Raw genomic sequence first — 14,922 nt, 5'->3', positions numbered from 1 at the left:
TTTTGGCCAGGCCTTGAGGCCTGTGGGATCCTGCTTCCCCAACTAGGGCTTGAACCGGAGTCCCGGGCCGTGAAAGCACCACGTCCTAACCACTGAACTGCCAGGGAATTACCACCTATAGTAGTTTTTAAACAACTGTTTTTTCCCTCAAAATAATTTGTTTTCATGTTATTTCAGGACCCTTAACAAAGCATACATAATACGAGTGAATCCCCTAGATGTCTTCTTTTGAGAAAACTGTTCTGCAAATTAAAAGGTTGTTCAGTAAAGCCAGCACAGATAACTCTGTTCCCATTTTAAGAAGGTATTGCAAATAAGATCAGTTTCCAATTATAACATAGCTTTTAGATCATGTAGTATCTTTTAAAATTTTGAGTGAGACATACTTTGAGCAAATAAGCTTAAAATCAAGATAACTTTTCCTTTACAAGTAAAAGGGAGAGGCGTCTCTAAATAAACATATTTAGTGGACAGTATTTCTCTGACTACATTGTCCTAGTTTAATTTGGCTGCTAAAGCAATTTAAAATCTGATTTTTCCATTTGCATTCCCAACAGATCTTACCAGAAATGAATACCAGGGTATACCACCTTTGGTGTCATTTTGAACATCACCTGTTCCTGTGGTTGAATTCATAGGATATGCTCTAATAAGGGCCAGTACTGTTCTGTCCCTCTTTTGTGCAGAGCCCACCATGGACCCCTCTCCTTGGGGAAATGACTTCTCTTATCACTGATAACAACTAGAAAATTTATCATCACTGATGTAAAATTAGCTTTACGCTAACAGAAATAATTTTTTGTATGCTTTCTTTTTCATCTAAAATCAAAGTTAAATCTTTGTCGTCAGCTATGTGGAGCAGAGATTAAATAACCACCTTAGAGAACTCACTACTAAAGTATTGCCTTCTCAGATGTCACTGGCGTAGGTTAGGTACCTTTTGCCTTTTTTAGTCTTTTGATTCTTATTCCTACAATCATTCCAACAGTATCACTGTTGGAATTTACAGTAAAGTATTTGGGCAGTGAAAACTTTCACCATTTGGAAGTTATTAGAAAAAAATCTGGACTATTCAGATGCATTTTTGTACTAAGTCTAGTGACTTAAACACTGGAAAATCTATTTAAACATTTACATGTGAATCCAGCATCCCTTTTTACTTTGTAAATGGGGCCAAGGATGAAATCCAGATGTTCTCCCTTTGTATTGGTATTATCTCTTAAGTATGGTATCTAAAAAAAACTAACAATTATTTTGCTTATTTCATATTAGTTGTTGCTAGTGTCTTCTGCAACATGTAATTAGATTCGTCATCTTTGTCTCTAAAATCAAACTGTTTTCAGTGTCCCCCCCCTTTTTTTCTACAACTTTTTCCAGCTATTGTTTTCCCTTGAAGTACTGATTTGGCTTTTGAAGATATATTTTATCACAATTTCAGAAATGAATGGAATACTGAGTTGGATGAAACAGCTTGTTAAATCTGCTAACTGAAGCCTTAGACAGTAAGCTCTATGTAACCATGATTTGTACTGTTTTCAATTAAGTCAGCTTCTTTGGGGATGTTACCTATTGTTTGAAACTTAACTTGAAATTTAGAGAAACAGCAAAGTAAGTATAAAGATGTACAGAGCACATCTTAACGGGTTTGGTTAATTCTCCACAATAGACTTTATTGTTCAGTATGTTTAGCCAATGATAGACACTCAACTATAAAAGATGGGTTCAAGAATGTTGAGATGATGTGTTGGCTGGGGTTGACCTAACTCTTCAAAGCCCTCCGTTACGTCCTGTGCTATCCAAATTGTGGGAGCACTTAAAGTGACTGTCTTTGGGACTGTTCTGTGGTTTTCAAGGATCTTATGGAGGCCCACTGGCAACATCATTTCTCATCCTTGGCTCACTAGTCCAGTGGCCTCAAAAAACTAGGGATCCCATTTGTTTTCTTCAGGCCAAAGAGACGAGCCCATCTCTGATTTGGAAGAAGAGTGCCCTGTCCCCGGTAACAGCTGGCCTTCTGTAAAACGCAGGCCTGTCCACTGAATAGCCCACCCCACCCCCAAGGGGTCAAGCACCCATGAGTTGGTTTGCACCTCAGGTCGGTGTGTGAAGCACGAGGCCCTCACGCCTCCTTTAAGGCAGGAAGTGTCGGGCACGGCCGGTCAGATGTCCTGGGCTTCCTTCTCCCGAGCCCGGGAGCGCGGGCTTCCCAGCACGTGGAGCCGCGGGGCTGCCCACACGCCCCTCCCGCCAGATGTAGTCCAGGCCCAGCCGGGCCCGCGCAGGGATCCCCAGCACGGCCACCTGACTGAGTGCAGGGCGTGCTGCGGCCCGCTGCTGGTACCTCCGCCGTCGGCGCTGTGACCAGAGGAAGGCGCCCGCCGTGCACAAGGGCCATGGAAGCGCACTGCGGCCATTATCCGCGGCGCCTCCTAGTGGGTCAATGGCAAATCCTTCTGGTTCTCGCGAGAGCTCCCCCTCAGTGGGGATTATATAATTTCCCTTAGGCGGGGATAGGGGTGCTGATGCTACCCTCCCTCAGAAAAAGTTAACTGCAGGCACATATGGAAGTGAGAGTTGTCTTTGGGGGGCATGGGGGGAAGGGGTATTGGCCCCCATTGCCCCCCCCTACTTAGCTGGACAATGAGTCCTCTTATGCTAATGAGGTGCTTACGTCACTTCCGCTCTTTCTCGGCCGCCATTTTGGCTAGGGCAGGTTCGGGGAGTCGCTCCGAGGCGCTTGTATTGTCTGCCGAGGGGAGACGCGGGATCAGCCCCCTCCCCCGCCCGTTGCCGCCGCCGCCTCCGCCGGCCCGGTCTCCCCTCCGCCGCCCGCCGGGATCCATGAACTGAACTCCCGCCCCCCCCCCCGGCCGCCGCCATCTTGTGCCCCCTCCCCTTCCCGCAGGCAGCGCTAAGGGGGATTTTGGCGTCTCCTCAGACACAGCTCCCTCTCTCGGTCCCCGCTGCTGAGGAGCGAGAGGAGCGCGGCCGCCGCCGCCGCCCGCCTGCCCGCGCCGGTGAAGCCGCCTCTCCCACACCCTCCGTCTCCTCCCTCCGCCCCTCCTTTGTCTGCACCGCTCGACGACGCTGCCGCCGCCGCCGCCCGCGCGGGGACTGGAGGGATCCGCTCGCGCCGCCGCCGCCGCCCGCCGCTCTGCTGCGCCCGCCGCGCCCCCCGGCAGCAGCCGCGGCCGCGGCGCGAGCCGGAGCCCAGCGAGGCCGCCGAGCCGGAGCGCGACGAGGCCCCGGGCGCGCCCTCGCCGCCGCCAGCGCCGTGCCGCCGCCATCCGCCCGCCGCCGCCGCCGCCGCCGCCCGGCCCCCGAGCACGCCGGCCCCGCGCGCGCCTCGAGGCCGAGTCAAGGTAAGCCCGGCGGCCGCCGCGCGCGCGGACCCGCGGCCGCCCCGGCCCCCGACCCTCGGCCCGCGCGGCTCCCGCCCGCCGGCCCCGCCGGCGCATTGTTGTTGGGACCGCACGCGCTCCCTTTGCGCACTCCGGTGCCAACGGAGCGCCCGCCCCGGCGCGGACCGCTACCCGGGCTCTGCTCCGGGGTCCGGGCGCCTCCTCCTGCAGCCCGACCCCTCTTCCCCGCCCCGCGAGCCCGCGGAGGCCGGCAGCCGCCCCGACCGCCAGAGCTTTTGCCGCTAGTGGCATCTCCCTCCACCCCGCCCCCAGCGAGAACCGAGCTGCTCCCATCCTTGGAACCAATCCCTCTCTCCCGCCCCCCCCGCCCCAAACGAGCCCCCCACGCACACCCCCATCCCTGGGACGAGCCTTCTGCTGGGTCTCCCCACCTTTAGCTGGGGGAGGGGGGGACAGGTTGGGGGGGTGGGGAGCATGCAGGGCACGAAGTAAAAGTCTTTGCCTCCCCTGTGCGGTCCTTCCTCCCCAACATGCCAGCTCCCTTCTATCCTGACCACGGAGTCCTCCACCACCCCTTTTTCTCAGTCGCAGCTGCCTGGTCAGCACGACCTCTTGCGAGCATTCTGAGCCCCAACTTTGCAGTAAGATGGTGAAAAATGGAAATCCAGAAAGCTGCGAGTTTGGTTTGGGTTTTTGGTTTTTCAGTGCAATGAATGGGGAATAGTTCTTTGAGCACCCATTTATTCACATCTTCTCTCCCTCTGGACTGCCTCCCTGCCCTCCCCTCCCCCCGAATCTGGATGCCTGTCTGCTGGAAAAGGCGCGATTACCTCTCTTCCTCTTCTTCCCCAGTCCAGGCGCTAAGACCTAATATTCTTTTCAGCCACACACATACCACACTAAGTCTTCTTGATGTTCTTGCATTCCTCCGTTCCTTGGACAATTCTTGCAATAACCCCATTTCTCAGACAAAGGCTTAGGAGGGAAAAAGAACCAAACTGTTTCCTGTGTTTGCCATTTTAATACTGTCCATCCTCACAGACCCAAGCCCTTTCCCTGATACTTCTTTTGCCAATGTCTTGAACCTTCAAAATGAAAGGGAAAAAAAAAAATCTCCAGGGTAGCTTGATAGAGTTTCTTTATAAATCTGCATTGTTGCTTCTGGTTTATGGCCATGAAGAAAATACCAGCCCCCACCCAAAATGCACCGCAGCCAAGTCGGCTAAAGGCAATGAGTGTTGGAGTCAGTAGGGGGCGCATTCCCTGCACTGGGTAAGGCTGCAGAGGGGGGAAGGGCCCCAGAGCTAGAACAGGATGTGCTTCACAGCGCCTTCTACAGACCATGGGAAAATGGACCCAGCAAGACTCTCTGACACTCTTAGTTGGTGAGCTGACAGCAACATGGTGAAGGATCAAGTGAGTCAAGAGCAGTGATTTTATTTCTTTTAAAGAATCCACCCTGCACTTTAGAAGTTTTCTCTTTTGACTTTTTCAAAGTGTTGACCCTTAGACAATCCACATTTGTTCTTGACGAATCACCTTGGCACATCCTTGGTACACAGATTCCCCCTTCTCTGGAATTCTTCCGCCTTAAGCTTTGAATGTGTCACCATATCTTTCCAAGGTCAGATGGTAAAGGGAAAAGTTCAAAACCTGAGAGTCACAGGTTTGGGGGAGTATTGTTGATTTCATTCCTTCTTCATGGGCCCATGTCTTTTCATCTCTTTGAGAGTTCAAAATCCTTGAGGGATGTCAGATTTTAGTGGGGGAGTGATTTTCATAAGCTGTAGATGGGTGTCATGATTTGCAAAGCCTTGTTGGTAAACGTCAAGCCTATGTTGAGTTCTACACTGTTAAACTCAACCAAGTTGACCTTAAAATTTTCCTTCTTTGCAACTTTGGACTTGAAATTGCCATTTGTTCTCCCAGTAGCCAACCGCCTTTGCAAAAGTGTTGACACCAGTCTTCTGTGAGCACCCACCTGCTTAGGGTGTGTTGATTTCTGTAGATTTTACTCCTCTTGTTATTTCCGTAGGTGTGAGATGCACAATGCGAAACCTAGGCCCCAGCTTTCGCACCATGATGCGCAGGGTTGTACTTTTTGTACTGAACTGATAGGTGGCCTAGTGGTTATGCCCTGTACTACCATTTTGAGGATCTGGACTCCGTTCCTGCCTTGCTCTTTGGACCACATTGTCAATTCACACCGGTGGGTATATTCATTTTGGAGGGTGGGAACTGCAGCAACAGGGAAGCCAGAGATTTCTTCCTCTTTGGTCACCACCAAAGCCAACACGTCCAAAATTTCGGCTTAGCCACATTCCTCAAGGAACCAGTTAGAGCTGGTTGCCGACGTGGGTTCTGAACAGAGAAATGACTTGTGGCTTGTTTAAGAGAAAAATTTAAAGTTGCTAATATTGTTTTAATGAGTTTCATTCTGCACTCTTGTGTATAAAGTACCTTAAGTTTTCAATTACTGTTATTTTGATGACCCAATCTCAAGAGTGGCTAAGCTTTTAGAAACCATAAAGATTCTCTGATCAGAACAGGCCTTGCCATGAACATGCACTTGCTACCAAAGATTGGCAGTGTTTATTGACACTCCGGTGTACTTTTAAGACCTTGATACAAGTATTTTATAAAGATTCACCAAGATAAATCTTTGGGAAGATAAATGTTGTAGTCTTTGAAACATAGTTAACAGTTGATGCTTAAGGGAGAATTTGCATTGGACATTTGCTACCAAGTAACATTTTGGTGAGTGAAAAGGAGGCAGCTTGGTTCAGGTATTCCATTTAGAGACTTAACTATAATTGCTTTTACAATTTGTTTAGTAATTAGAAGAATCAGATATATAATCTAAATGGTATTACTTGTAATTTTTAAATACTGTTTAGTATTTGTTAAGTAGATAAAATTTTGACCTGAATTTGTGTTTGATACAGAGTTGTACAACTTTTTCAATGACTAATTTGAATAAAGTTTCTTCTTTGAGGGTTATGTTAGAGGCAAGTTTGTGAAGGTGTTTTTGTTTGATTTAGTAAATTACACATGAGATACAATGTTAACTGATGTCCTTAGTGGTAATAGCCATTTTCCCCCTACAGGAAAACTTGCTGTGAGCTCTTAAAAAGCATAAATTCTGCAATTTCAAAGGTTTCCTGCTTTTGGCGTTCAAAAAAAAAGGTGAAACAGTTGGCCTTGAAGGGCTGAAATTTAGGTAAACTGTGAGGGTTTATTAAAAAGCCTCAATTAACTAGAGGGTGGGGATTGGGTATTCTATTTAATTGAACTTTGAAGTAAATATTCCTTTGTCTTTGACCCATTTTGAAAATTTCCTGATACTGCCTTACTAGAGACTTCTACACTTTGAACTAACTAAATCTTTGGGTTTGGTTCTTACAGTCTCTGTGTAGTAAGTAGAGGAAGCTGGACTGTGGACCTCTAACGATCCTTGGTCCTCCTCATTCTGAAAGTCATTGGTTTTAAACATGCCCGTCATGAACTTGTTTTACTTCAGTTTGTCTTTTTTCCCTTAAACCAGAGTGCAGGAAAAGTTATAATACTATTTATATTAAGAATAAAATGTCAGCATGTTGAATAGACTAAATGTCAAGTAAGTTCTAGATAATTGTTATTTTGATGACCCAGTCTCAAGAGTTGCTAAGCTTCTAAACACCTGAAACATTCTCTGATCAGAACAAACCTTTCCATGGATGTGTACTTGTTCACAAATAATAGGCTTCTATCAAATAAAAACAGCTTTTGATTTTTATTGGTGACATACACTCCTGCATGTGTTTGTTATTTCTGTTTGATTGCTAGAAGCGTAATTACGTTAGGTGTGTTGTATATTGAAGTGTAGCTACTGGTAAGTTGTAGAAAAGATTAAAAGTATTTTTTAGTATTTAAGTAACAATCTGGTGGTTAATGTACACATTCTGACTGCACATTTAATTGTGAAAAATACAGTTTAATAAGGAAGATAGGGCTGTTCTGTTGTAAAGGAACAAGCAGGGATCCCTCCTTGGGGAAAAAATAAAAGGAAAACTTGGGAATTTATTCTGAAAGTAGTATTTTTTCTTTTGAGAACCATGTGTAAATAACAAATTGCATAAGTTGTCGTAGACCTTGGCAGATTGATTTTCTTAATAGATGGGTGGATATATGTATATAGATATATAAACATTATACTTTTTTAGTGTTGATATATGCAAGTAAAAGGTCCGAATATCAGAAGTAATGTTTAAAAACAATACATTTAAGTGTACGGGGGGGAAAAATCAATTAAATGTCAGGGGTGGTTTTTTTTTTTTTTAATCTGTTTGAATCTTAAACATTTTTTTAAATGTGAAAATACAAAAAAATTTAATTCCTGTTTTATAAGATTAAAAACTAATACGTAGCTTAACATCAAGGTGCTCAAGTACTGTTGTGTAATAAACTACTTGTTCAACTTAGACTTCCAAAGGACTTTCACTTTTAAAAAACGTCAGAGTCTGTTATATCTTCCAGAAGGTGAAACATTTTCCATGAGAGTGTAATTTTCATTTATTTGCCTAAGAGGCATGAACATGGAAAGAAATGTTGCTCACTGAGTATTAACTATAGGTAAACTCACAGGCCTTGATGTGTTGCGAGCATCGTGTAGACTCACAGAGGCTCTCCTCCCCTGGTTCTGTAAGAACTTGTGGTGGTAAGTCTGGAGCAAATGCCAGACTGTGCTGATGTGCGTCTCTGTTAGTTACACGTTTTGTGTTGTTAGTTTGGAAACTTGCTGTTTGAAACTGATATGAGCCAAACCTCACACTAATTAAGTGAATTGATATTTTGAATGTAGAGGCTGTTTCTTGTTGACACATTGGCACCTTCCGCCTTGATTGCTGAGTGGCCACAGTCCCACGTGACTGTGTGTTTATTTGTTTGCCTGATTCAGTTCATTGGAAAGTGAGAGGATGGATGATTGGGTTCCCTCAGTCTCCTGGGGTCTCAGTACCCCTTAGACCTTTGTTTTGATCACAACCTGTCTTGGAGAATCTGCCAGTTGAGGGGTCGGTGGAAATGAGAATTCACCCTCTGCTTCACTGGAAGGAGAAGGCTCTCTGAATATTAGCAGGCTTCTCAAATTGGAAGATACATATCTCTCTCTCAACTTGATTGTGTAGGGATATGCTTGTATACAGGAAGTCAGGTAAAATGTGAGCCAGGTATGTGAAGTGAGTTTTGATGAGAGGCGCACACTTTTGTTCTAGTAAGTGTAAAATGCAGAGTTCTTTCACTGTTACAGTCCTTGGTTGCAGTTTCTCTCTGTGTGTGTGCCTGTCCACTGTCTTTAGATGCAGTCACAGGCCTCCTTGGTTTTATTGATCCCTAGCTTAGTTCCAAGACAGCAGCTAGAGAAATCCTGATTATCTCAAGAATTTTAGCAGTGTTCCAGAAATAAAGGCTTGAAAATTAGAAGAGCATAAAAGACTTTGAATAGAATTACCAGGGGAAGACCGCCCTGAACATACGCCACAGTTTAAGACTGCATTGTAGCTGAAAAACATGCCCGGAATCTGTAAGAGACTCCTACATGGACCATCTCTTAGAATTAAAAACAAATCCTTCCACATCCTAATTCCTTCTCCAGTAAGGGTTTAGATTTGTAATGGAGTCTCTTAGCTTTGAGTTGTTTGTATGTCATTTCACATATGATTTGGTCAAAGCCTTTAGTATTGGTATCATTTTCTTAGCACTTTATAAACCGTTCTCAATTCTCTCAGGACTGTCCTTGTTTCACTAGTAGGGAAATCAAGGCACTACGGTGTGCAGCAGTGAAGTGAGCTTTGGAATACGTCTGGCCTGGCCCCCAGGCCTGTGTGTGGAGCACAGGCTTTTATAGTGCCCCTGTGAGCTGTTTGGCTAATGAGGGCCCACACGAGTGCTTCATAACTTCATAGTGATGTTTTGTGTTTGGATGTCAGCTAACACCCAAGGATCCCATGTAGGCTGTGCAGTTAGAGCATCGAGCTGTACACTAGCTTCTTTATGGATGAGAGCTGTGCCAGTGGTTGTTGAAGAAATAGCAACTGTGTAGGGTTTGAAGTTGCCTGTATAAGGATCTAAACAGGAACTGTGTTTATAGTCTACTGCTTTTCCCAGTGTTTTGTTTTAGGGCAGTCTTGTTCCTTCTCTCCTCTGAGCAGTAATTTTTGCTTAGACAGATAATTGCTGGCTTTTGCCCTTCTGCCTTTTCTGTCTTTTTCTGAGCCCTCTATGCTCCCATTTAAGAGCTTATGGAAACTTGAGCTTCCCTTGGAAATGTGTAAGGCTTTCCTTTTCTGGTGGGAGCTGGCAGCAATTGAGGACCTGTATGAGTGGCCTCTTGAAACCTAATGTATCTGAAGAAACCTCTATCTAGTGGAAATGTGGTGGGATTTATTAAAATTTTACATATTGCACATTTTAAGTCAGCAATTAAGAATTCTTGCTCTGGTGAAGAAGACGAAGCGAGACTCGGTGTGTTTAAATGCAGGGAGTGCTTAAGAACCCTGGTTTGAGATCAGGAAAATAAAGCTTTTGTGGAAAGTGTAAGGATTGAGTCAAGTGGCAAAACCTGCTGTAAGAATAATGCTTTTGCTAAGCCATGACTGTAGGAGACAGTTTAGAAAAACGTGAGAAGGTAATTCAAGAAAATTATGTATTTCGTTATTCAAGAATAGTAAGAAAAACATTTCCAATTACTCTGGGAAAATTATTTTGACTAGTTTTGATACAGCATGGAAAACTTACTAAGGAATTGAAAACAACTTACTTTCTCTCTTAGGCTATTGAGATGTGCTTCTGGAATGCTTATAAAAGGACACATCTGGATGTCCTCTCAGGCCTGCCTGTGAATTCATTTGACTTCCCTCTGTCACATCTTTGAAACCTGGTTGTCCATTGACAGCAAGCCTTTCCGGGGCTGTGGAGTTCCGTGTAGGTGGCGTAGTGCAGGAGTCACTCGCCACGGTGTGTCCCTGCCTTGCTGGGGCGCCTATTAAAATGGAGGAAATGTGGAAATGGCCTCCCATCTCACACCCTCTCTGAAGCTAGATTGGGATGTAAGACATGTTCTCGATCATTTTCTCTAGGGCTCTTGTCTGAAATCTGAATACTCAAAAGTGGCAGTTTCTAGTTGTAGGCACTAGTCTTTTTGCCTGAAAGCCTTTTAAAAGGAGTAACACAAATTTTATAAGTACACATGTATTTTATAAGCAAATTCCAGATCGCACCTTTGTATTTCTAAGTCACCTAGGTTTATTTTGGGTACTTACGGACACTCTACTGCATAACTATTATAAGTGCCACAGAACTTGTGAAGTTAATATGCTGACTCTAACATAAATGGCTCACAGTGATGTATAAAAAACACTATTCTGTGTAAGTATAAATGCACTAGAATGCAGTCAGGAACATGTATGGCAACCATATCTGATTCTCAGTAATAACAATAGTCTGTGCTTTTTAAAAGACTATATCCTGGTATGAACTCATAATTTGCAAAGTTATTGTTATAGCTCCTGATCTAGTTTAAGGTAATAACTTCTGTAAGCATTAATTGGCTTCGTCTTACTTGCTGCTTCTGACATTTGAACAGTGGAATGGTGTTATACTGGTTATGGCCTAGGAAACAGACCTCCAGAGGTTAAGTAACATTTTTAGAGTCACAAACCTAGTAAGCCACAAAGCAGGGATTTAAACAAATCTCTAGATCTGTCGACCTCTAGAGCTGTGTTTTTCACTACATTGTGCCATCTTTTCTAGCAGGGCAAAATTTTACTGTACTGTGTCGCCCTACTTATTACAGGAGTTTAAAGGTATGAAGGGGAGAGATTTTTTACACGTGGCTGGAAGGAAGCTGAGTTTTTGTCCATAAAACCAATATAGTCTTACTGGAAAACAAAAGTTTTTATGTCGGCTGTAGTTTTATGCTTCAGCTTTTTACCTCTTGTTGTCCTGCTATCGCTTCTGTATTTTGTTATCTTACGCCTAAGGCTTTGGCTGTTTGCAGACTGTCCAGATTGAGCAGGCAGGTCTGCAGTGCGTGTGCGCTCCCTCAGGTCTCAGAAGCTCAGCAGAGCAGCCATGCAGTGATGCCGGTTTTTCTCTGAACACAGTGGCCACAGTGCAGCAGTTCCTTCCACCCTCTCCTGACCACCCCTGCCGAGAATGAACCGTCCCTCTTACAGAGCCTCAGAGTGTTAATCTGTGATGCGTCTGAATACATTTCTTCTCCATATACGTGTGTGTGCGCATATAGGGAGTCACCTCTGTAAGCCCTTCGTAGACAGGGACTGCTCGTTCATTCTGCGCTTTCTGAGGCATGCCGTGTGCCAGCCACTGACTAGCATGTTGAAACTTTGTAATGACAATGTGACTGTAATTTTGGTGACTGACAATGTGGTGAACTAGGTTGTTTATTTCCCATTAGATTCTTGGTTTAATACTGATGAACCACACCAACATTAAAGAAAACAATACTTGTTTAAGCTGTTAAAGCTTCCTGTTTTGTTTTTCCTAGGGCCTCTCCTTTTGTCCAGTTCTATCCTGTAACTGTTTGAAAGAAACTTAAGGTGATTTGAAAGTTTAATACATGAAAATTATGTGAAAATTTCTGTGCTTTTGCTACCTGCTGTAGAATCATTTCAATTTTTTGCAAAATTAAAATATAATTGAACTTCTCATTAAAGTAACCCTGACTGGGTTAAACTGTTAGTTAAGGCAGAGTGAATTTTACAATCTTGGACAAAAGTGATATAGTCCTTTGTTCCTGGCCTCTTGGAGTGAAGCAGTTTTGCCAGGAAAGTGAACTCTCTACTAAGGTTTTTCTTTTTAAGTACTTAGCAGTTTGAAGGCCATTCATGTATTACCAGAGAAGTGCTCGTTTAATATAGTCCAAAATGGTCTAGAAATTTGTAAAGGCCTTCAGAGTTCTTTTATTACATCCAGGACTTGCTCTAAAGGATTTATCCTGTTCAAAGGAAGCTTTAAACAGTCTTAACAGATACTTAATAACAGCCTTATCTGCTTCTGTGTTGACTACTGTTTGTCTTGTATTTTCTCATAATTACCTTTTTTTTTTTTTTACTTGATTTGTGGTAAAATCTACGTGACATAAAATTTATGCATCACGTTAATAACCAGGGGGTCGCAAAGAGTCGACTGACGACTGAGCTGAACTGAACTGAACCATCCACTTTTAAGCGTACAGTTCTGTGCCGTTAAGTACACTCAGAAAGATTATTGCGCAGCAATTACCACCATCCATCTCCAGAACTTTTTTCATCTTGCAGAGTGCAAACTCTGTCCCCGTTAAACAGTAAATCCTCCTCCTCCCCTCCCTGCCAGTCCTTGGCAGCCACCCTTCTACTTTCTATCTCTGTGAATTTAACTACTGTTAGTGTCTCAAGTGAGTGGAATCGTATAATATTTGTCTTTTATGACAGGTTTATTTTGCTTAGCATAATATCTTTGAGGCTTTTCCATGTTTCCAGTAGCTACTTTTTAAAAAATGAAAAGTGAAATTAATAATTTTCAATCCAGCATATCCAAAGTATTGTCATTTCAACATGCAGTCTATTTTTGGAAGGTTATTTATGAGATACTTTGCATTTTTTTCATATTAAGCATTGGAAATCTCAAATATATTTTATGCTTAAAAGCAAATCTAGATGGGTAAAGAAGATACATTAATTGCCCAAAAGTGCATGGAAAGCTGCTCAACATTACTAATCTTTAGGGAAAAGCAAATTTAAATTATGATGAAAGTAATAACCTCACACCCATTAAGATGCTTATTGTCAAAAAGAGAAAAATGTTGGTGAGGAGGTGCAGAAATTGGAACCTGTATACTTGGGAGTGTAAGTGGCAGAGCCACAGGGTTGCCATGAGATGTAGCAACACACGCGTGTGTCTGAGAGAGCTGCTTGTACACCCATGTTCCTGGCAGTGTTATTCACAGTAGCTGAAAGAGAGCAAATGTCCATCAACAAGTGAATGGATAAACGTGATGCATACATAGCATGAAATGTTATTCAGCCTGAAAGGGAAGGGAAATCTGACATGATGCTACAGCTGGGTAAACCTTACAGGCATTTATGCTAAGTAGAATAAGTAGTCACAAAAGGACAGGTATTTATGATTCCACTTCTGTGAAGTACCTCAAGTGGTCAGCAGCATAGAGGCCACCCGCGTGGTGGTTGCCATGTGCGTGTGGTAGGGGAGAGGGGGAGTGTTGCTGCTGGATGCAGACGTTCTGAGTTTCGGTTCTGCGAGGTGAAGGGGTTGTGGGGAGGGATGGTGGTGATGGTAGCATGGCAGAAGCTTAAGGCATCTCAGCTCAGCTCAGACTAGCCTCATTTCAAGTGCATGGGAGCCATGTGTGGCTAGTATCTGCCGTATTGGAACACATAATTCTTAAAAATCAACTTAGAAAATTTTCAAGCAATACGGGTTTTCTTGCTGTGTGAGTAAATACTGAATAAAATACATTGATTCCCTTTTTTGTGTTTTGATTTTTTTTTTTTAAGAAAAATTATGCATGCGTAAAATCTGGAAGGATAAGTATACCCCAGGATTTACTGTTGTCTTGTCTTTGGGTAAAATCATTTGTGTTCGTTGCCTTATCTACGTTTTGTAATCTTATGCTAGGCCTGTTAACAACTTAAAATATTTTTTCACATTTCATACAGCTCACCCATTTAAAGTATATGATTCAGTGTTTTCTAGTATATTCAGAGTTGTGCTGCTATCACCACAATTAATTTTAAAATAGTTTCTTCACCCCACGAAGAGCCTAGTTAGTACCCTTTAGCAGGCACCCTCTATTCCCTCCCTGCCCCCACAACTCCTCCAACCTTAGGCAACTTTAATCTCCTGTCTCTGAGATTTGCCTTTTTTAGATACTTCATATAAGTGGAATTATACAGTAAGTGGCCTTTTGTGACTTTTCATTTGGCATGGTATTTTCAAGGTTCATCATGTTGAGCATATATCAATATTTCCCTCCTTTTTATGACTAAATCATATCCCATTGTATCAATATTACCACATTTTACTTAACCATTTATCAGTTGATGGAGATTTGGGGTGATTTTCCTTCTTGGATATTACGAATAATGCGGAGAACGTGCATGTGCAAGTTTTTGCCTGGGCAAGTGTTTTCATTTCTCAGTTGCCTTTGTAACAGTAACGAAGAGGATTTGCCAGGGGAAAGGAACCTGAGCTTTAGAGGCAGTTGAGAGCAGACTAGTCCCCGCAGCCCCACCCCCACCCCCGCCCTTGCCCTTAGAGAAAGAAAAAAGATGGCCAAAGCCTCTGCCTGTTCTCGGCAGTTCTCAGAGCACTCCATGAGTGTGGTAATGGTTAACTGGTTCATTATCATAGGGGAGACCTAGAATACACATCTGGCTTTTTAAAAGCTATTGTTTTACTTAAGGATTCTAAGATTGTGGTTCTCATTTTGCAAGATGCTGCCATTACAACTTGGATAGAAAGCTGTCTCTCAGATGTGACCATCTAGTAACTGTCGGCATCC

At 43.6% G+C, this 14,922-nt stretch overlaps 1 protein-coding gene across 4 annotated transcripts in view; it reads left to right on the top strand.

Moving 5' to 3' along the window:
• The first annotated feature begins 2,680 nt into the window (after positions 1–2,680).
• The window catches only part of ADNP (activity dependent neuroprotector homeobox), a 31,317-nt gene continuing 19,075 nt past the window's right edge, over positions 2,681–14,922 (top strand). The window contains exons 1-3 of one of the 4 annotated variants that reach the window (XM_069547044.1): positions 2,707–3,362; positions 5,398–5,571; positions 6,470–6,582. The gene's annotated coding sequence lies outside the window, so the exon portion shown is untranslated. Of the gene's footprint in view, positions 3,363–5,397; positions 5,572–6,469; positions 6,583–14,922 lie in introns of all 4 variants that reach the window. The other 3 variants (XM_069547045.1, XM_069547042.1, XM_069547043.1) reach the window with 3 other exon arrangements.

Source organism: Ovis canadensis, chromosome 13 (genome assembly GCF_042477335.2).
Source record: "Ovis canadensis isolate MfBH-ARS-UI-01 breed Bighorn chromosome 13, ARS-UI_OviCan_v2, whole genome shotgun sequence".
Taxonomy (NCBI): domain Eukaryota; kingdom Metazoa; phylum Chordata; class Mammalia; order Artiodactyla; family Bovidae; genus Ovis; species Ovis canadensis.
This window is presented reverse-complemented; position numbering and strand designations above follow the sequence as displayed.